Genomic DNA, 24,124 nt, shown 5'->3' with positions numbered 1-24,124 from the left:
AAGAAACTCATTGGTGAAAAGAATATGTGCAAATAAAAACCTTACTCTAAGTTTGGGGAAATTTTACAAATAGACTTGACTTAAGAATCCAAAAGCAAATGTTTAAAAAAAAATTAGAACAAAAGTTTGTAGAAATCTTAAGCTAACTTGATTTTCCTTAACTATTTTACTTGTCCTTGTTCATCCTTGGGTGAAGGACTGGATTAAATATGCTAAGTTTAAAGAGAAAAACAGTTATATCAGTAGTGCTAGAAGAGTTTATGAGAGAGCTGTGAAGTTCTTTGGTGAAGATAACATTGATGAAAGACTTGATGTTGCTTTTGCTAAGTTTAAGGAAGGCCAAAAAGAAGTAAGTACCAGTATATGATAAAATCGACTAGCAGAGGTCAAGATTTTATAGAAAGGTTGCTGTACTACATACACATTTTTTAGGCTCATGGTCTATTCTGTTCTCACATATAGTGAGAGGTTCAAATTGGGAGAACAGAAATTAATGAATCAGAAGAAATTTTTAAAATATCAAAATTTAATGTCTATTGAAAGAATTGCTGAAAATGGATACATCTTTGTCCTTTGGTCTCTGGTGGATAGTTATCTCATAGTGATTTTACCACATCTACCTTTTTTTTTACTTTTAGAATGAATTCCAAAAGAATTGCTCTATAGTGCATATTGTAAAAACGCCAAAATTTAAAAACAAAAAACAGAAAACAATCAGAACTAATTGAAAAATAATGATAGAACAAGATCTGAAATATCTTTACTTGATGTCTAATAAAGAAATTCTGAATGAGGCGTTGAGAATAAAATTTGTACATGAAATTTAAATAGAAAATAAAGAAAACAATAAAAAAAATAAAATCCTATAGATAAAAAATGGCAGCCAAATATTTAGACCTTATTTCAATAAGGATCGTTGAAGCAACAGAAAATGATGTTACTCTTTTTTCATGTGACATGAACTTATTTATATCCTGTCCAACATCCATATGAGCTGTTTAAATGTTGTTTTATTTTCAGCATGAGAGAGCCAGATTAATATACAAATATGCTCTAGATCGTTGTTTAAATGTTGTTTTATTTCAGCATGAGAGAGCCAGGTTGATATACAAATATGGTCTAGATCATCTTCCAAAAGATAGTTGTCAAGAAATCTACAAACATTATACCGTCCATGAGAAGAAGTTTGGTAGTCGTGCAGCTATAGGGAATGTTATTGTCAGTAAAATAAGATTCAAATATGAAGAGGTATGGATTGATATAAACGTTAGTTATAGTATACATAAGACTTATATTTAAAGATTGCATTCTATCACTCAAAGAAAAAAATCTATGCTCACGTCCCCCCAAACTATGATTAGTTGATTGACAAACTGTTAATTTAATTTTTTTCTTTTGATTTCAAATTTATGTTATTAGAAAAAAATATTTGAATATTATTTTCCAAAAAAATCATTGCTTATACAATACTTGTACAATTTATTGTGAAATCCTGTGTGTTTTGCACTTTTGCTGGGTTTGCAAAATGCCACTATTTTTTTGTGTCCATGCAATATTTTTGCAGTAAGAAAGAGAAATAGATTTCAACATGTACAAAATGAGCAAAGGATCTAAAATTGTTTACATCTGAGTAGGTGAAAAAGATGACTTTTTAAAGTACCAATATTTATTGCCACAGATGCCGAAGTTTTTATATGGACAATTTCTATTGTTACCATGATATTTCATTTAATATCAAATGAAAGTTTATGAATATGTAGGAGCTTTAGGTTTTCCAAACCAGCAGCTGTATTTAACTAAGGTGAGAAAGAAAAAAACAAAGCAAATTAGAAATAGCCTTCATCTGTAAACTCAGAAATTTTTGCATTAGTTTAATATTTGTTGGACAATGAACAAATGTTGATTATTCATCGATTTTGGTAAATACTGTATGCAAAATAATGCTATCAAAATATAAAATTCAAATTTCTTTTTGGATACAAATCTCATTGCAATTTTCGACAATAATTATAATACATCCATTGTAGGTATATTTAATTTCTAACATTTACAGATGAGTTTCTATTTTTCAGGAAGTTAAAACTAACCCCTATAACTATGATGCCTGGTTTGATTATCTGAGGTTGTTAGAGGCAGATTGAAATACAGAACAAATTAGAGAAATGAAAGAGCAATAGCAAATGTACCTCCATCTAAAGTAAGATTATGAAGAAGAAAAAAAGTTAGGCAACAATATCAAAATTTGTTAATGTATTCTTCTAGAAAATAGTATTTTGTCAAATTCACTACAATTTTGATTCATGCAATTTTTCTACATGCATACCATGTGAAAATAAAGTTCTCTGAGAAAGCTTGTTGGTTTGACAGTAAGTAGCATTGTGAAAGGGTAAAGTCTATTGTTTAAATATAGTAAATTCTATCTTAAGCTAATATCAATTTGCAGGTAGAAATTGATGTAATTTCAAGTACGGTAAATATTCAGCAAATGAACTTTTAAATGCTATTAGAAATTTTTGCCATCAACTAAGTTCCTTATGGACAAACTCATTTAGACATTTGCTGAAGGGTTTTACATCAGACAGACACATGACCATACAATTGGGCCAAAGATGTGCTTTTAGTAGCTTTAATACCTTCCCAAATAACAGGCAAAAAAACAAGTCAGTAAAACATCTACAATACAAATTTATTTACATTTAGTTTGCCTATGAAACTTGTAGACAATGTTTATTACCACAAAACCCAGATCCAATTTGTATTTGTTTAGAATCATTTTACCATTGCAGAGTTATGCCCCTTTACAAATGGAATCCAAAAGGAAAATTGCTTTATTTTCCATTTTCGTTCTCTAGCTTAAGTTTGACTCAACCAAATATTATGAAACTTATTAACAATACTTATTACCACAAAACTCACTTTTACCATTCCTGAGGTATGTCCCTTTTTAACCATATATGCAAGCAGAGGCAACATCTGAGTTCCATAGACACATTCTCCATTTATTTTTAATGTAAAAATATCTGTTTTTTTAGGAGAAACGTCATTGAAGAAGATATATATATTTAATGATCAATTATGCTGTTTATGAAGAATTAGAAAATGATGATCCTGATAAAGTCAGAGAAGTGTTTAAAGCATGTTTAGATGTGATACCTCATAAAACATTTACATTTGCTAAAATCTGGCTTTTATTCGCTCAGTTTGAAATTCGTCAGAAAAGTTTACAAGGAGCCAGAAGAGTCATGGTAAGTTATACTTGTTGATATTAAAAATTCACAGAATTTAATTAGTAAAAAGTGTACTTGTATATTTTACATAGAAATTGTTTAAGTTTTATAAGTGGCTTAATTAAAAAATCAACTACATCATTTTGAAAGAATGTTTGTTTTGGAAACTTTATGAGTGTCTGAAACTTTAAGTCTGCACTTAAGTCCAAAAGACAAAATTTTGCACTTACTAGTTCAAACAAAGTATTACTAGTGTATAATTTTGGACTAGTGGCTACCGGTGTAGACTGAAATTTAAAAAAAAGACATAATAATGTTTATGAATCATTCAAACTAAAGAATAAATTGAAAAAAGGGGGAGAGAGCATCTGTAGAACTAGGTATCAACTTTTAAAAAGTATTAATGAATATTATTATATATCTTGTAAACCAATTTTTCAGTGTACAGCTGTAGGTAAATGTCCAAAAAGCAAGTTGTACAGAGGCTATATAGAACTAGAATTACAGTTAAGAGAGTTGGTGGCCAGAAAATTGTACAAGTTGGATCAAGGTAGGCAATACAATTTTGACTACTTTAATACCAAGTTTATGTTCATGATATATAGCTTGTGGAAAGTTATGATAGAATGAAGATATGTGTGCCAAATTTGGTGTAATCAAGTGTTCAGTTAAGTTGAAATCACTATTGCATGATGTCACAAAGAGTCGTATGATCCTGGATATTTTCAATTTTTTGGAAAATAAAACTAGAATGTATTACACTTTTTTAATTTCAGTTTGTTAGTTGGTCCATGAATGGTTATATATGACCACAAACATTTCTTGGGGTCGTATAATGGTATAATGTTGTAGTCGTCCGAAGACACATTGGTTTCCGGACAATAACTTTAGTTTAAGCGAATAGATCTTTATGAATTTTTTTCTCCAAAAAAGGAAGGTTGGCACCGATATTGGGGATGATGGTCCCAACCGTTTAGGAATTGGGGCCTAAAACATGCATTTTTCTAGTTTCAGGATAATAATTTGTGTATAAGTATTTCATTTACTCTGAAATTGTACCACAATGTTTAAAACCACAAGTAGAAGGTTTGGATTCATTTTAGGGGTTATGGGGCCAAAGTTTAGGAATTAAGGGCCAAAAAGGGGCCAAAAACAAGCATTTTCTAGTTTCCAGACAATAACTTGTGTGTAATTGTATGGATCTATCTGAAATTGTACCTCAATGTTGCATATAACAAAGGGGAGGCTGGGATTAACATTTTGGTTAATTGCCCAAAATATTTAGGAATTAGGGGCCAAATAGGGCCAAAAAGATGCATGTTTCTAGCTTCCAGACAATAACTTGGGTTTAAGTGTAGGAATCTTTCTGAAATTGTACAACAAGTTACCATACTACAAAGGAAAGCATGGGATTGAGTTTAGAGTTTAAGGGGTTATTGCTCCAAGGTGGGTTTCAATAACCTGGGGGGTTACAATTTTTTAAGGGATTCCTTTTTTCAGGCCAGGTGAGTTTTTCCCATCCCTTGGCGTCCAGCGTCTGGGCGACGTCCGTCGTCGTTAACTTTTACAAAAATCTTCTCCTCTGAAACTACTGGGCCAAATTTAACCAAACTTGGTCACAATCATCATTGGGGTATCTAGTTTTAAAAATTTGTTCGATGACCTAGCCAACCAACCAAGATTGCCGCCATGGCTAAAAATAGAACAAAGGGGTCAAATGCAGTTTTTGGCTTATAACTCTGAAACCGAAGCATTTAAAGCAAATCTGTCATGGGTTAAATTGTTAATTCAGTCATGATCTATCTGCCCTGAAATTTTCAGACGAGTCTGACAACCCGTTGTTGGGTTGCTGCCCCTTAATTGGCAATTTTAAGGAAATTTTTCCTTTATATGGTTATTATCTTGAATATTATTATAGATAGAGCTAAACTGTAAACAGCAATAATGTTCAGCAAAGTAAGATCTACAAATAAGTGAACGCGACCGAAATGGTCAGTTGACCCCTTTAGGAGTTATTGCCCTTTATAGTCAATCCTAGTTATCTTTTACAAAAATCTTCTCCTCTGAAACTACTGGGCCAAATTAATCCAAACTTGGCCACAATCATCTTTGGGGTATCTAGTTTAAAAAATGTGTCCGGTGACCCGGTCATCAAATCAAGATAGCTGCCACGGCTAAAAATAGAACATAGGGGTAAAATGCAGTTTTTGGCTTATAACTCAAAAACCAAAGCATTTAGAGCAAATCTGAAATGTGGGTAAATTGTTTATCAGGTCAAGATCTATCTCCCCATAAATTTTCAGATGAATCGGACAACCCTTTGTTGGGTTGCTGCCCCTGAATCGGTAATTTTAAGGAAATTTTTCTGTTTTTGGTTATTATCTCAAATATTATTATAGATAGAGATAAACTGTAAACAGCAATAATGTTCAGCAAAGTAAGATTTACAAATAAGTCAACATGACCGAAAAGGTCAATTGACCCCCTAAGGAGTTATTGTCCTTTATAGTCAATTTTAAACAATTTTCATAAAATTTGTAAATTTTTATTAACATTTTCCACTGAAACTACTGGGCCAAGTTCATTATAGATAGAGATAATTGTAAGCAGCAAGACTGTTTAGTAAAGTAAGATGTACAAACACATCACCATCACCGAAACACAATTTTGTCATGAATCCATCTGCTTCCTTTGTTTAATATTCACATAGACCAAGGTGAGCGACACAGGCTCTTTAGAGCCTCTAGTTTCCAATTTTTTTTTAATTTCGGATTTAGAAAAGTTTCAAAAAGAAATCCTCGATTGCACAGTATTGTGCAATAGATTTGTTAGATATTTGAGTACATATATTTTGTGACAAAATCCTATATTGTTTTGTCAAAAATTTGATCGCATTATCCAGATTTAGACGGTAACAAGCTTTAATATTGTGACTAAATTTCACCCAAATGTTCAGGGTTCGACCACTGCGGTCGTATAAAGCTGCACCCTGCAGAGCACCTTGTTACCAAATATGTTAATTATTTTTATTCAGCCCAGTCATGACAAAAATTTTATTTTTATGGATTTTACATTTATTTTGCAACAGTTAATGCCCTTGTTTCTCTAGAAAGCTGTGTAATAGTTAAGGATGTTATCACTCATTTTTATTGTTGAAAATACTATGTATCTTTCCCCTTTTAAAAAAACATTTTGTTATAGTTTCTGGTATAACTGAACATATTTATTTCAATTTTACAGTATGCAGAGTTAGAGACAACATTTGGTGATATAGACAGAGCAGAAGCTTTTTATGAACTAGCTATAAATCAGCAACAGCTAGATATGCCTAAAGTCTTGTGGAAATCTTACATTGATTTTCAGATAGAGCAGGAGGAATTTGATAAAGTGAGAAAAATGTACCGACGTTTGTTACAACAAACAAAACATGTGAAGGTAATACATAATACTATTCTTTCATGCTATTTTGTTTTAAAGAAATGATATGATTGGATGAACTTTCTTATGTTGTACTGTTATACCACTGTCCCAGGTTAAGGGGAGGGTTGAGACCCCGCTAACATGTTTAACCCCGCAACATTATTTATGTATGTGCCTGTCCCAAGTCAGGAGCCTGTAATTCAGTGGTTGTCGTTTGTTTATGTGTTACATATTTGATTTTTGTTAATAATTTTTTTATTACATAAATAAGGCCATTAGTTTTCTCGTTTGAATTGTTTTACATTGTCTTATCGGGGCCTGTCATAGCTGACTATGCGGTATGGGCTCTGCTCATTGTTGAAGGCCGTACAGTGACCTATAGTTGTTGATGTCTGTGTCATTTTGGTCTTTTGTGGATAGTTGTCTCATTGGCAATCATACCACATCTTTTTTTTTTATATATTAGGCAAGGATATCATGTAATACTAATTCTTAACCAATTTATCAAAGTGACAGCACCTTTTATAGCTGTTCTTGATTTTGCAGTTGTTTGAGGGGCTTTATTGATGAAATAAAGATATCAAAGTACATAGGAAGATCAAGATATCACTTATATTGTATTTTTATAGAAGATTATTATGATTTTTTATATAGAATAATATAGAAACAAATATTTTGACAGACAAGTTTGAAACAAAGCACCATACAAATCCAAAGGATCACAAGATTTGTTTCTGTATTTATTTACATTTTTAATGGGACATTATTTTTTTGGTTTACTTAATTTTTATCTCTATAAATTTCTTTTTAATTGTTTTCTTATTTTTCTTTTTAAGTAAAAAAATTATCTTTGGTGCTTAAAGGCTTTGTTATAATCAGTTTGAATCTTGGCTGTTCTTACAAAGTTGAGCATTATTATTTCATTTAAATGATTAAAAACATCAGAACTTGAATTTGGACCTTTGCAGGTTTGGATAAGTTTTGGTCAGTTTGAGAAAACAACAGGAGAAGACCGCTATATTGAAAAGGCCAGAACTGTGTACAAAGAGGCAAATAATGCTATGAAAAGTGCAGGAGAAAAAGAAGAATGTTATTGGAATCTTGGCAGGAATTTGAGGTAAATTTGCTTATAGAATTTGACATATAGTAGTATTCTGTTTTAATATATTGATTAACTCATATTAAAGCTTTAATGCTGATTTACTCATATTAAAGCTTTAATAAAATTGAGAATGGAAATGGGGAATGTGTCAAAGAGACAACAACCTGACCAATAAAAAACAACAGCAGAAGGTCACCAACAGGTCTTCAATGTAGCGAGAAATTCCCGCACCCGGAGGCGTCCTTCAGCTGGCCCCTAAACAAATATATACTAGTCCAGTGATAATGAACGCCATACTAATTTCCAAATTGTACACAAGAAACTAAAATTAAAATAATACAAGACTAACAAAGGCCAGAGGCTCCTGACTTGGGACAGGCGCAAAAATGTGGCGGGGTTAAACATGTTTGTGAGATCTCAACCCTCCCCCTATACCTCTAACCAATGTAGAAAAGTAAACGCATAACAATACGCACATTAAAATTCAGTTCAAGAGAAGTCCAAGTCTGATGTCAGAAGATGTAACCAAATGAATTGATTTACTCATATTAAAGCTTTAATAAATTGATTTACTCATATTAAAGCTTCAATAAATTGATTTACTCATATTAAAATTAAGGCTACTTTTTGATGGAGCGGTCTAAGTATTTCATTTACAGTAATCAATAGCCTATCAACCCTTACTCTTGGTGCTTTTGACACTTACTTTAATTGACTTATATAGGTTACCTAGTATAAAGTTTGTGATCTACAAACATGGCCACCATCATCGACATGGTTAAAAGTTAAACATATTGGTATAATAGAGACAAAAGATTCCAAAGGAACATTCAAACTCATAAGTCACAAAAATAAACTGACAATGCCACGAGTTAAAAAGAAAAAGACTAACAGTACACAAAAGACAATATAGAAAACGAAAGACTCTATAGGATGACTACAAAATGAGTTATTACATGTAAATGACAAATTTTGACTAATTTCATTGTTTTTGACTATCAACTCAAAAACTATGATAGATAGGTAAAACTGTGAACATCAAAAGTAATCAGAAATACAAGATCTACTAAAATGTCACACCAACTGAAAAAAATCCATGACCCCAGCCTTAAACTGTTATTTTTTGACTAATTTTCTTGTCTATCCTATAGTTTTTTCAAAGCTCTTCTCTTTAAGGGGGAAGTGTCAATTTTTCACAAACTTTCAAGAATAAATTACTCCAAAATATAACTATAATTTTTTATTAAACAGGCATTCATATTTCAACATAAAGTTCATATGATACTGATTAGAATAATACATAATTCCAGATATAAGATGTCATTCTAAACCTAAAAACTAAAACTATAAGACATAATTTTATATTTAAATTGACTGTCTGCATGTTTTTACTGTTCTAAGTTTAACTGTATTTTCAAATATAATTACCAATTGCTTAAATTGAAATAATGTATTTATCTAACAATTTCTTAAAAGGCACACAAAAAAGTTATGATCTCATAGTGATATTTTTTTACGAATATTGGCATACAAGTTATTTTTCACCAAGTCAATTCCAATATGTAATAGAAAAATAGATACTTTTGATAAGTTCTTTTTTTAGAGATCAATCGGTTTGAAATTTTAGACATTTACTAAAATGTTGGTTTCTTGGAAATTGTTATCTCACTTTTTTGTTTCAAAAGATAAACTCCAGCTGATTTAAAAAAAGAAAAGAAAACGTGGACAAGTATGCTCTAAATTTATGAAACAGTGCATTGGAAATAATTCAGTTTAACTATTTTTTCATAATTTAAGAAAAAATAACCTTATCTTCCGTAAATTCAAAAATTATTGTTATGTTTTTAATAATGCGACAGGGTTATAATTGAAATGATTAAATCTCCCATTTACAATTTTTTTTATATGAATTAATATTTTTCTCAATATTGGAAGAATTAAAATCGCAGTTTAGTCTTAACTGGCAAAATCACAATAATTAATGCATGCTATAATTTCTGTATATCCAGTAATTTGAAATAAATTATCTGCGATTTGTTCATAAAAAATGATACATTTAATCTTAATTGACATCTTAAAGAAGAAGAGGGGTCCATGTACTTGTTTTCAAGCTAATGCTTAAAATCAGTCCAATATGTCACATTATAATGTCATGAAAAAAACAATATTTATGTTAGCAAAGTTATTACCTCCCCTCTGACCGTATTGTATATATATATATATATATATGCCCCTTATATCTAAAGTAATGTGAATTAGCAATTAATTCCTTTTTTTCATACTGCTATCAAAATCAAAACCTTTGATTTACAGCTTAATTTAAATTGTGCAAACCTAATTTATGTTGTATTCTATGTTCTAAGTTGATATCCATTTCTGTAAACGACATCAGTTTAAATTATTCATAGATATTGAAAGTTCTTGTTAATAGTCTAGTTCACAAATCCTCAACATGTATTTAGGAATGAAAAGTTCATAGTTCAGTTGGTTTTCACTAGCACACTGTGATTATTATGTTCCAAAAAGGTATATGTCCAATAGGTTTACAAAATTGTCATAGTTCTTTATCATAATTGTTTATAAGTTACAAATGTTATTAGTTCAGCATTTTGATATATGAATAGTTTGTGTCTATGAAATATCACCATCAGACATTCAACAACTTTTCAAATGTTTGTCCTTTCACTACTATTTACAGTTCTCCGGTCCGAATGTTCACAATGTTCTATTATGCATATAAAACTTTATTATAAAACTATTGACATGAATTTTTATTTACTTTCCATGGATTTCCAAAAAAAATCCAATAAAATTGTGTTATTCCATTATTAGTAGTTTTGTTTTGCACATATTTATCACATTTCTATTTCACAAAGGGATTACAACCCAAGTTCAGGAATTGCACTATACATGTAGCTAATTCTTTTGTTTACATCATTTACATTTAACAGAATACATCATTTCCAAGGCTTAGAAAGCACTAAGATATTCTCAACATCACTAACATATTTAGCATATAATTGTATATATAATAATGACTGCAATAAATTTAATGACCTGTACTTTTGCTTTTTCTCAACAAAACATTTGATTTATATCTTACCATCAGACTCAATGAAATCTGTAATGTGATGCACACTGAATAACCGACTATTTTTTAATGTGCACCATATTTCTTATGATATTTCAAATAGATATAAAAAATGATGCGTAATATCTTCTAATTTAACTCTAAATTCCATTTTAAATCGGTGTGAATCAGGAAAAAAACGTGAATGACAAACAACAAAGTCTATGAGCTGATAGACAAGACATTGTCAGCCAATCAGAAGACGGTTTGCATCCAAAATTAAATCACTAAGAAATATGTACAAAAGTTAGGAAGATAAACATGAGCTCATGAAAAAAAAACCTTGTCATGTAATCTTTATAAATTATAAATTATAATCATTGAATTATTGAAATACTGAAAATTATAAACTTTCCTGTAAATTTTACACCACTTTATTATATACATACTGAATTAGTGGGAATCATGAAAAATGTTAGTTTTTCAACAATTTTAAATAGTAATAGATCTATCTAATTTTCAGCGTTTAAAATCTTACACTACATGTCTTCATTTCATGTATTAAATAAATTAAATTATTATTTTTGTGAGCTCCAAAAGTTCGCAAAATATCAATAAAAATTCTATTTCAGCCAAAATTCTGTATTACATGATCATGTATAGTTGGTAGAGAGTTTAAAGCTTCCATGTTTAACTTCTTTTTCAATTGTTAATATGTATTACCAATGTTATTTAAACTGATCGGGCTGAGCTTACGTTTTAATTTGCATAAGGACAGTCCATTTGAAGATTTGTGTGAAAAGGATGATTGTCGTTATAATTATCATGGATTTCTAATCGCCTATCAGTGTCACCAGACGAATTTACAATGACCATAACTGAACAAATGAGTTTATCCCAAAACACCTGTCAGTAGATGGACTGGTCAATGATGAGAGAACCATTTTAACTCCGTCCAATCATGTGAAATAAATCAAGAAATACTTTTATCTAGAAATGGTTTACTAATAATCTAACTTGAATATGTGGTACTACAATAAACATGTATAATATTTACATATCATACATAAACAATTAAGCTTTGTTGAAATAAATTTGTTGGCATTTTGATGTCTTTTGGTTTTTTTTTTTGCATTGTTGGTTTGCTGTCTTTTTGGTGTATACCTATCAATAAAGGCCTATAGAATTCATAAAAACAATTAAAATGTATTGTACAACTTATATGTGCAAAATTTAAAAAGTCCTTGATTTTCATTTTGTTTGATTTTAATTGTTCAGTTTTCAAAAGTTTTTTACCTACTTTCTTAAGTTTCTAACTAAGATTTGCTTTGATATTTTAGAATCCTGCAATGTTTATTTCATATAGCTTTGCTTCTTTGGTTTGACTACCTGAAGCCCGACTGCCTCCTATATAAAGTTGTCCAGTTGAATTGAAGGCAAGAGAACATGGATATTCTATTCCTTTTTCTTCTGTATTGAAATATGAAATCAAGTGGCCATTGTGATTGAGGATGTGCAAGATTTGGGTAGCCATATCTATCACAACAACATTGTCACTTGGTGTTGTCACAATGTATACTGGTTTGAATGATCTACTCTTGTTGATGGTTGGATGACCTGTATACTGGTTTATTATCTGTCCTCCTTGTCCTAAGATCACTACTTTGCCACAATCATCTGAAATCTTATCCAATACATGTATATTTCCATAACCGGTACTGGTTATACACAAGGGCTTATTTAAAAAAGGTTGAGTCTGTTCATCTTGTTCATATACATTCTCCTTATCTCCTTTGTTGTTCATAATGATCACAGCACTACTTTTTAGTTTTTCATTGTAGGCTACAACTATGACTTTATTGTCACTGATAACATGGACGGCACTGGGAAGCAAAGGTGTTACATCATAAACAGAATCAGTCAGCTCACCAGTACTGCTGATTTGTTGTAACCTTGTTTCCCTCCTAACACACAGAAGGAGTTGATTAGATGGAGTTACTGCCATTCTACCCACTTTTTTAATGTTGAATTCAGTCATCACCTTTAGATTGGTTCCTTCAGGCTTTACTCTCTGTAACATTCCATTATTACCAGAACTTAACCAAATTGTCTGATCAAGGCATGGACTTACATATATTACTGCCTCAAGTTCAGTCTGGTATTTTTTATTGATGACTAGGGAGATGTTTGTTTCTGCTGACAAGATTCCATCATCTTGAAGCGATCCAATGTTTGATTGGGTGAAATTCCCTAGAACAAATTTTGGTGAAGAATTATAACTAGGCTTGGTTTGTGGTTCTTCGATTTCAGTGAATTTCTCCATCATGTTAAACTCTTTGAAGAAATCAGTAGCATTTGAAATACCAATAAAATCCTGGACTTGGTTGATTTTGTCTACTGTCTGGTTTGTGAATATTGACAAAGCATTAAGATCTGATTTAACTGAAGTTTCATGACTTTGATCATATTTATTTAAGAGTTCCTTAAAATATTTTTCTACTTGTTCTTTTACAGTATTTTCATGACTAACTATATCTTGTCTTACTTTCGAAAACTTTGAATTTTCTGCTGACACTAGTTTGTTAAGCTCTTCTTTCTTTGCTTTCATGTTAGTATTACTCTTCTGCATTTTACTTTGTCCTTTTTTTAGTCTCTCAACTTTCCTTTTGTATTCATCACTAATTTCAATTAAATCATGTTTCTTATGAACTTTAGCAACACATGTTGGACACACAAGGATGGCACATGTGTTACAGTAAAGACATGATGATTGTCCAGCATGTTCATCACATTTAATATTGGTAAAATCCAGTTCTTCACTATGCAATCCAATCTCTTCTCTTTTGATGATCTTATGATCAAGTGCATTTTTGAATTGAGAATGTACCTTCTCCTTGCAATGACCACACATCAGAATACTGCAGTCCATGCATTTCCACTGAATTGGTCTTTCTGTTTCACATAATTTACAGTTAACAGGAACTTGACCTCCTCCAACTGACTGGGAGGACGCCATCTTTATTAGGTGTCTCATGTATTTTACTTCCTTATTTTGATCTATTTTTAAGTTTGTTACTATAAAATAAGTTAAATTACAGTGTACATAGTTAACATGATAACATGATAAAAGTGAGCATTTAATTTATTGTTTTTTTTTAAATTTAAGTTTATGATTGAGAACACAGATAAATTCAATATGTGTTACATTTCACATGATTATTACAGATAAGCTGATCTAAATAAACATGGCACCCTCAATGGAGACAGATTTGCAATTCAATGGTTAGACTGTTTTTCTATTTAAAAAAAACTTGTTAATTAATCGTATTATGCCAAATATTTTAACAAATATAATTTTTTTTGGTTTTCAAATCTTTTGTCAAATGAGCCATTTAAGGGGACATAACTCTTTTAGTACAAAATATACTGGGCTAATAGGGATTTTTTTTTATTTTTACTTGTAGCAAAAAAAACAAGTTCGGTGACACCATGTTTTCTTTTTATTTTCTAAAAACATATTATGAAACCTTTCTTCTCACAATTTATTTCAAAATTCTATCTCATAGAACAAAATTTATGCACACTAATGTGTTTTTTCATGAACAAACTAACCAATTTTCAACGATAATACTTTTTATTAAATTTTTAAAAAGAGCATAGTAAAATCTTCATTTTGGCAAATTATAAAAAAATTCTGTCTCAAAAAATATATACTTGTGATCTACCTTAATGTCCCGTTTAAACTTTACATGAAAGGTGTCTCATGACTTTGCCAATCATGAGGCCAATCAACTTACATCTTCACCTCTAAAAAATTACTTGGGAATGACATATATGTTAAAAATAGCACCTATATCAGCCAGTCTTTCATGGAACTTACTCAAAGTCTACCTTTAGCAAAAGGAACAATGTTACCTTTTATTATTCCAATTAAACATAATATTCAAAATGGGACATTATGAGAGGAGTTACCTTCAGATGACATAGCTGCCTAATAAAAGAACTTATTTGCAAAACAACTTTAGTTGCCATGATAACTTTTTACTAGTTTGTACTGTTTGGCACAACAGTACAATCTTGATTTGATTTTAGAAACAAATTCTAAAAATATCAAAATTCTGGTGGTTTTTTTTCTAATGCCCCACTAACTATTATGTTTTGTGGTCTATGTGTCTGTTCATCCGTCTGTCTGTCCGGCCTCAGGTTAAAGTTTTAGGTCAAGGTAGTTTTTAATAAACTAAAAATGCAATCAACTTGAAACTGGGTACACATGTTCCCTATGATATGATATTTTTAATTTTAATGCCAAATTAGAGATTCTTCCCCCCCTCCATTTTCACTTTCCATTGAACATAGAAAATGATGGTGCGGACGAGGCATCCGTGTACTGGGGACACATTCTTGTTTTCGTTCAGTTTATGAACTTTATATATTACGTACTCTCATTGTAAACAATCACTATGTTCAAGGAATATATACCTATATTATATTTGCTATATTTCACTCATAATTAAAACAAGAACTATCTTTAAAAAAGATATCTGACGTATTTAAATTTGAGTATATGTTTAAAACTATCATTTCTATAACCTTCAGAAGCACAAAGATACCATTTAAATAACGTTTTCTCTGTTTGTGTTCAATATTCTCGGTCCTCGTATCTTTCTGTTTACATTCTCCAAAAACCCGCGGAAATCTCACATGCGTAAGTGCGTTCTTAAGGTCATGTACGTTCGTACAACAAAGTTTACCTTAAAAATTATATAATTGTCCCGAATAAACAGCTGTCACTGATGCAAAGAGCTATTGGAGAAACAATTATTTTAATAAAAATATAAATCTTTGTAAGATCTAGTTGAAATATTTATAGTTTTTTACTTGCTTTCTGTCACGATATAATTAACGAGACGTTTTTTCAAACACAACTAAATCACCCACCATGAGAGCATTTTATCCAATCACAGAAAGGATTTTCGAGCATGCATATTCTGTTGCCATAGTTAAGCGTCCTTAAGTTCAAAGGGCACAAACCGAAACTATACCGACTACGTCGGAAAAAACCAGCTATTAATACTTTGGGAAACAGAGTAGAATACTAGTAAAAATGATCAAAAATACAAAGGTACACAAATGTCAAATGATCCTTGGAGGATTTCTAAAGCAATTTTGCTTTTAATTACACTTTATAGGTTTTGGCAATTATCTCAGAAACAATTTTTCATAGTTGGAATTTATCTTTGGCAAAAATGATATTAGCACTGCAAAAGTAAGATAAATATTGTCATGACTAATCCTTATTGCTCTGAAATGATTACTTTTGACTACGGTAATTTGTTTTAACTTAACTTTGTTAAAACAGCTGCGAAAATGATCAGAAATACAAGATTTACAAAATGCCTTTATGATTGTAACCATTTGATGACTCCTTCTGATAGTTATTGCCCTTCAATAAAGATTTTTGTACTTATTTTTGGGGTCAAGATGCATTCATGCAATAAGAACCCTTATATATATAAACTTTATCAATACTTTTGAGAGGAAAACCCACATTCTGTTCATCCTATCACTAAACATTTCAAGAAATTTTAAAAAATGATGTGTATGTATATAGCCATGCTTTTAATTAAATTAACTGTGCATGATGTATGAATCTTGCTTTAGTTCTGAACGTGTTGAAGAAGTATTTGAAATCAGAGTTATCTTTCCTATTCCACAATTATGTTATCTAGTATTAAATTCTGGTACCATTTATAATAATCACTTCAGAAGGAAGTTTCGTTCACCAAATATATAATGCTACAAAAAAAAAGCAACCCATGGGTTAAAAGGTTAAATATTATTATTAAAAAGTTAGGTTTATCATATTTGTGAAATGTTAACCTTACTATAAAACCCCTTTTTGGTTTTATAAAACAAAGACTAATTGACCAGGATTTTCAGGAACAACATGCAAATATTTCAGCATCTCCTAAATTAACATTTTTCAAGAGTTTTTTTTACAAAATTAGTAAACAGGCAGGTTATGTTGACGCTTTAAGAAATAAATCAGATCGATCATCATTGCGTAAATTACGAGTTAGTGCCCATAACCTTGCAATTGAGGGAGGAAGATATTTAAAAGTGCCCAGATATCAAAGAATTTGTGAAATCTGTAAAAGTGGTGAAATTGAAAATGATGCTGCTTACACTGCAGAGGTTACTCCAGTATTAGAAAGACCTTTGTATTAAAAATGTTTAAAATTACAGGAAAAAATATAACCACATTGTGCGATACAAATAAAATAAATCTTATACTTAATAATACATCTTATACGGCACTATCTTCCTCTTTCGTAACAAATTGTTTAAATGCAAGAAGTTGTCTATTGCAATAGATTTTCATTATACCTTTAATTTTTTATACACATATATATAATTGTTTGAATTTTTCTACCATGTATTGTAAATTGTTTATCCATTCGGTCATTACCATTTATTGTAAATGCGTTTGTGTCAACAAAATATTGTCTATTGTTAATTGTCAATTATACTTATACCTTGCATTCAAGTAATTTTTTTCTGAAAAGACCGAGGCCTAGAATGCAAATGTTGCTCTTTTAAGGTGAAAGACTTTGAGAAAAAATATTTATATTTTAAAATTTATAAAGATCTTTTCTTCTCGCACATGAAAAAGTTTGAACCAAACATGACTTTTCAGAAGTTCCAGTGGTGATTGATAGCTAAAGGACTGCAGTCTCCTGTAAACTTTAAAACATTATATAAATTTTGGTAATTGAAAACCTCATATTTAAATTTAATTGACCATAATAGACTGTTGAAATAGTTTCTCATTTAATGTTCAAACAAAATTAAAAAAAAATTCATTTTCTCTTTAAATAAAAAAAAGTTTTTAAAAATTTCATATAATGGAAAGAAACACTGGTAATTCTTGACAATTGTGATCTGTCGGAAGAGCTTGTCAGAACTCACAACCTCAGTGTTGATGGGTTAATGATCAATGTTATTGAAGTATTTAGACAACTCAACCACTTCAAAGTCATGTATAGAATTAACCTATGCAGGTTTGTTTCACCTATTAACTTATTATTTTTATTTACAGGCAGAAAATGGGGATGAAGAGACAAATAAACATGTAGACAAGTTAATGCCACAGAAAATCAAGAAAAGGAGGAAAATCCAAACAGAGGATGGGGTATGTTCTCTGCTTGTTTATCAGCTGTTCTCATTCAAAAAGATGTATCAAATAAGCATTTTAATTTTATTTTTCTAATTGCAACAAAATATTTCAAATGGTCAATTTCAAATTTTTTGAAACCTTTTCTTCACAAACTATAAGATCAGAAGTAAATGGAATACTTTTTAAATAAAAGGGTGACAATCATTTTTCTTTGAAATGAAACTATTTGCAAAGATTTTATTTTTTTCTATTTAATGTTTAAAAATCATCCTGTGGCATGTATTTGATCTTTAGACTAGTTCAGAATCAGGGTCAAGAAAATTATAAAAATGAAATGAACTAGTTTGGTCTTAGGAATTCTGGAATTTTGATTTGGCCAAAAATAAACCACATTACGGATTTATTTTTTATTTTTTTTTATCTCAAATGTATTGATAAACCTCAATGATAAACACATGTCAAGATTAGCATTCAAAGACGAAGATCTTAATTTTTCCAAATTATCAGTACATTTTCCCCCCTTTTCTTTCAGTCTGATGCAGGCTGGGAAGAGTACCATGATTATGTATTCCCTGATGAAGAAGCTTCTCAACCAAATCTTAAACTATTAGCTATGTCTAAGAAATGGGAACAACAAATGGAAGATGATGAGGAAAGCTAATCAGTGAATTAATGATGACAAGGGGAAGTAACTCATCTGAAACCATAACATTATGATTGGAAATTTGTAATTTTCATCACCGAATCTCATCAAGAATACAGAATTTCCGAACATTGAAATGTAATTGCAGTCATGAGGTGAAAATTTCTATCTGCATAAAACAGACGTATTTACACTTTTTTTATAAAGCTGAATTTTGTCTCTGATAAACATTTAGATATCTCACTGAATAACATTCTGACGTCATGCAACAATCATTTTCGAATTATGACTTCAAATATTTAAAATTGTGATGCAATATTTTGGTGTTACATTTGTGGTATTAAGCTATGGTGGACATAGCTGCATACAAATGAAAATACATCTATTGTATTCTTCAATATGATAATAATATACTACTTACAAGTTAACATCTGAAAAGTTGCATCAGTTATAGATCATTGTGTAAAATTCATTGCAAGGCAGCTTCATTTTGAGAAAATGCTTTGACGGAAAAAAAGAGGGCTGGTTAATCATTTGTACGTTTTGAATAGAGTGAAAGTGGAATAAATCTGGGAATTACGCTTCATTTGTAAGAGTTGTGATATGAAAGTTTATATTTGAGTGATAACTGATGAAAGATTTTTATAAATAAATGAGTCTTTAACAAATTGGACATGTGGTCTCTTTTCTAACACCCAAATTATGATTTCCTCAAAAGTTTCATTTTCTGGACTTGTGCAAAATTTTATTTAACACTCACACAGTTTATTTAAAAGGTTTATTTCTGAGTCTGAATTTAGATAATAGTGTGTAAAATTGAAAATGGAAATGGGGAATGTGCCAAAGAGACAACAACCCGACCATAGAAAAAAACAACAGCAGAAGGTCACCAACAGGTCTTCAATGTAGCGAGAAATTCCCGCACCCGAAGGCGTCCTTCAACTGACCCCCAAACAAATATATGCTAGTTCAGTGATAATGAACTCCATACTAATTTCCAAATTGTACACAAGAAACTAAAATAAAAAATACAAGACTAACAAAGGCCAGAGGCTCCTGACTTAGGACAGGCGCAAAAATGCGGCGGGGTTAAACATGTTTGTGAGATCTCAACCCTCCCCCTATACCTCTAGCCAATGTAGAAAAGTAAACGCATAACAATACGTACATTAAAATTCAGTTCAAGAGAAGTCCGAGTCTGATGTCAGAAGATGTAACCAAAGAAAATAAACAAAATGACAATAATATATAAATAACAACAGACTACTAGCAATTAACTGACATGCCAGCTCCAGACTTCAATTAAACTGACTGAAAGATTATGATTTCATCATATGAACATCAGGCACAATCCTTCCCGTTAGGGGTTTAGTATCATACCATCATAACATATATGAGAAGAACATAACCCGTGTCATGCCAACAACTGGTTTTTGAATAAATGTGTTTAGTTCCGATGCAAAGACCCTATAAGTGAATCAATATTAACGCCAAAATATGCAATCTTTAATGACCTGACAACAGTATCGTAACTATAACCCTTCTTAATAAGTCTATTCAAAGGTTTTGTTAGTTTTTGAGGTGAATACTGACACCTTTGTGCTTTATAAAGAATATTTCCATAAAAAATTGGATGTGAAATACCTGAACGTATAAGAAGTCTGCATGTTGAGCTATATTTACGAATGATGTCCTTATGCCGATGATAAAATTTAGTAAATGTTTTGACTAGTTTGTGATATCGAAAACCCTGGTGTAATAATTTTTCAGTAATACATAAATTTCTCTCGTTAAAATCTAAAACATTGTTACATACACGAGCGAATCGTACAAGTTGAGATATATAAACACCGTAAGATGGTGACAAGGGAACGTCACCATCTAAAAATGGATAATTAACGATAGGAAATGAAAAATCATCTCTTTTATCATAAATTTTAGTATTCAGTTTTCCGTTAATGATATAGATATCAAGATCGAGAAAAGGGCAGTGGTCATTGTTAGAATTAGCTTTATTTAAAGTAAGTTCAACAGGATAAATTTCTTTAATATACATACTGAAGTCGTCATTATTGAGAGCCAAAATATCATCCAAATATCTAAAAGTATTATTAAAGTTTATCAGATGTTGTTTCGATGGGTCTTTGCTTATTTTTGTCATAAATTGTAACTCATAGTAATACAAAAACAGGTCCACAATAAGTGGTGCACAGTTAGTCTCCATTGGAATTCCGATAATCTGACGATATACGGAATCCCCAAAGCGAACAAAAACGTTATCTAGTAAAAATTCAAGGGCATATATAGTATCAAAGCATGTCCAATTGACATAGTTTTTTTGTTTATTGCTACTAAAAAATGACCTAAAAGAGTTTGAACATATATATTCACATTCTGACTTTTTAAATGCCCATTTAATTAGGTGTGTGAATTTTTTCTTAATGAGAATGTGAGGCAATGTGGTATACAGGGTAGAAAAATCAAAACTTTGGACAGATTCAAAATCACCAATATAAGCATGCAATTTATCAAGTACTTCCAACGAGTTCTTGACACTCCAAAAGTAATTAATTCCACTATTTTCGAAGGCCTTATTTGAACACTTTATCAGGTTTTTAATTGTATCAATTGTCATGGTAAGAAGAATAGACAATTTAGTAGTGGAACAATGGCTCGAAGACGAAATAAATCTATATTTGTAAGGTGTTTTGAGTAGCTTCGGAAGCCAGTACATAGTTGGGACTTTCATTGTATTTGGCTGTGCTTGTAAAGCGGTAGCTAAACGTTTATGTTTGTTACAGATGTCGTTTTCTGAAAATGGAGTCAGTTGGAATGTTGGTGAATTGGTGATTTCTTTTTTCAGAACCTCAATGTAAAATTTACGTCAAACAATAATAATATTATTAGCAGCTTTATCGGCCAGGACAAAAACAAATTTCTTGGCTAGTTCTTTTAGTTTATGTTTGATACGAGAAATAGGTTTTTTGTGGTTATTGTTAATAGTAAAATGTTCTTTAAAATGTTGAATACGTTTATCAACTATCTTCATTACTGAATTAAAAAAAGAGTCCAAAGATTTTTTGTCAGCTTTTTCCCGTTTTATCCATTTCATACAGTAAGTATGGAGTGAGTCGTGGATGATATTACGACACTCATTCCAATTAATAATTGACGGGGGACGATATTTAGGTCCTTTACTGAGGAATGATTTTATCTCTCGTTTTTGAACGATGTTAAGATCTCCTGTTATAACATGGGAAATGGGTCCATAAATATATTCGGAGGTACTACAATTACATAAAGTAGGTGTATTTTCACTGATATTAACATCTTTACACAGTTGACTATAACTAAACACAAATTTCCGGGTAGATTTCTTGTAAATATAACAAATAAGAGGTGCAGTTTTTATGACCCAATGGCTTTCTTTCCAACGAAAAATGACAGAGATGTTCTATGTCTACCTTAGTGATCTTACTTTGGTAGCAGTTGGCTAACCATCAGGAACTTAATTGTTCATTAGAGACAATGGAATTTAAAAGTATGAAAAATATTTTTACAAGGATGACTGAACCAATCAATATAAAATTTTACAAAAGGTTCAATTTCAGCAACTTTTCCAGTATTTTACCTTCTTTTTTGTTTATTAACTATCTTTTCCACCATGGACGATCGCACAAAATACTTCTTCCTGGAATGGGTTGCTAAGATCTTGATCTTAAAACAACTTTAACTGAGTCTACTCAAACATAACTTTAGTTTTATAAAGTGACATTATTTTCTGATGATCTAAATTGGGTTTACATAACATAAAATAATGGACCAACACAATAAAGAACGAGAAAATTGGCACACAATAAAGACCAAAGAAAATTGGTCAAAAAATGAAATAGCACAAAAATAGCACAACAAAATAATTATCAAAACACAGAATGGTGCTACATGTATATGTTTCCATGGACATTTGTTTCTATCACAAATCACTGTGTATTAACATAATATTATGTAGACAAAATTTTCAGTTGCATGTAGATCAGACATGTGTAGGCATTTTGAACAGTCTTGTTTAAATAAATGTGTCAATAACTAAATGTCTTCACTAAAAAAATCTTTCTGGTTCAACAAACAGTTGCTTAGATCTGGAAATCAAGGGAAAATATATATTAAGAAGAGACGTAATGACAGTATATGTCTCTTATCCTAATGACCCAATTTTGTATGGACCTTATTACTTCTATTAAAGACCCATGATGGATATGTTGCACTATCTGCACACTGAGGTACCCATGCAATGTCTTTCTGAGGAGTAGCCTTTTGCTAGGTGAAATTTCCTGATCTACCCAACATAACCTCATTTTCAGTTGCTGTCCAACATCTTTCTTAGGAGTGGCAATTAGTAAAGGGAAATTTCCTCTACCCAACATAACCTCGTTTTCCAGTGGCAGTCCTAATTTCCTTCTTTTTTTCCCTGTTGAAGTACCTTTCAGAACCTACTAATTGTATGAATTTTCTATTTGTTCTCGTCCCTAATTATATATGGAATATTTGCCACTGAACTTTAAGCAAGCAAGCAATTACCAATCAATCATGATTTTTCAGATTAATTTCTGTGAAAGAAAAAATCAATCCACTATGTCTCAAGCTAATCTGTGCAAATTAAAAATAAAATTTAAAAAAAAACTGTTCCAACAAATATAAATAAGGAAGAATCCTAGACCCAAGTTCCTTTATGTTAAAGAACAGTATAAAATTCTCTGATTAGAACGACTCTGGGGATTAACCAATCATGTTAGAGCTGACGTTTTCTTTCTCTCTGGGAACTACTTCAAAAATTACAATATACCTGTTTCACCCAGCGATGTCATGTTGACAAATTGTGTATTGTCACTATGTCAGAAGAAAATTTGCTTAATAGCACATTCCTCAGAAAATGGGAATATATTTGTATTTTACCATTTTGATGAAACACTATCTAGTGGCTTTTTGACAGCGAACTTGCATAGAGAGCAGAAGGCCTTAAGTTGGACCCACTGCTTGGTCAAAGTGAAAATTTAAGAATTTGCATTAGCTGTTTCTCCACAAAACACTCGGCATTCGAGGGGTAAAAGTCACGACAGGTCCACACAGAATCCAAGCAAGTGACCCGGTACCAACGAGAGATCTATCGCCAGATGCAGGATAAACTGGTTGACTTATGGGACCGGCTAGATACAACACACTGAAGACCTCAGAGTTCCTCAATCAGATTGGGTATATATACGCACCCAAATCATGTGTCTGGGTGAAGAAACATACCTTGCTGTGGATTGTTGTCTTATGAACTAGCAGGTTCAACATCCGAAAAAAGTGTATCCGTCTAGTACAATGCAAACTTCATATTCATATCACAACACGTTATATATTGTTCTGATACAAATGTAATATTTGCAACTGGACCTCTGATCTCTTAATCCATTCAACTAACATTACAAAGAGGGGTATAGAA

The 24,124-nt window shown here is 31.0% G+C and overlaps 1 pseudogene; it reads left to right on the top strand.

The window, feature by feature from the left end:
- Positions 1-163: 163 nt before the first annotated feature.
- LOC139516347 (crooked neck-like protein 1) lies at positions 164-19,312 on the top strand (annotated as a pseudogene).
- The last annotated feature ends 4,812 nt before the right edge of the window (positions 19,313-24,124 follow it).

The sequence above is a fragment of the Mytilus edulis genome, chromosome 3 (genome assembly GCF_963676685.1).
Source record: "Mytilus edulis chromosome 3, xbMytEdul2.2, whole genome shotgun sequence".
Lineage (NCBI taxonomy): Eukaryota > Metazoa > Mollusca > Bivalvia > Mytilida > Mytilidae > Mytilus > Mytilus edulis.
The sequence above is the reverse complement of the archived record's forward strand: the minus strand, read 5'-3'. Positions and strand labels throughout refer to the sequence as shown.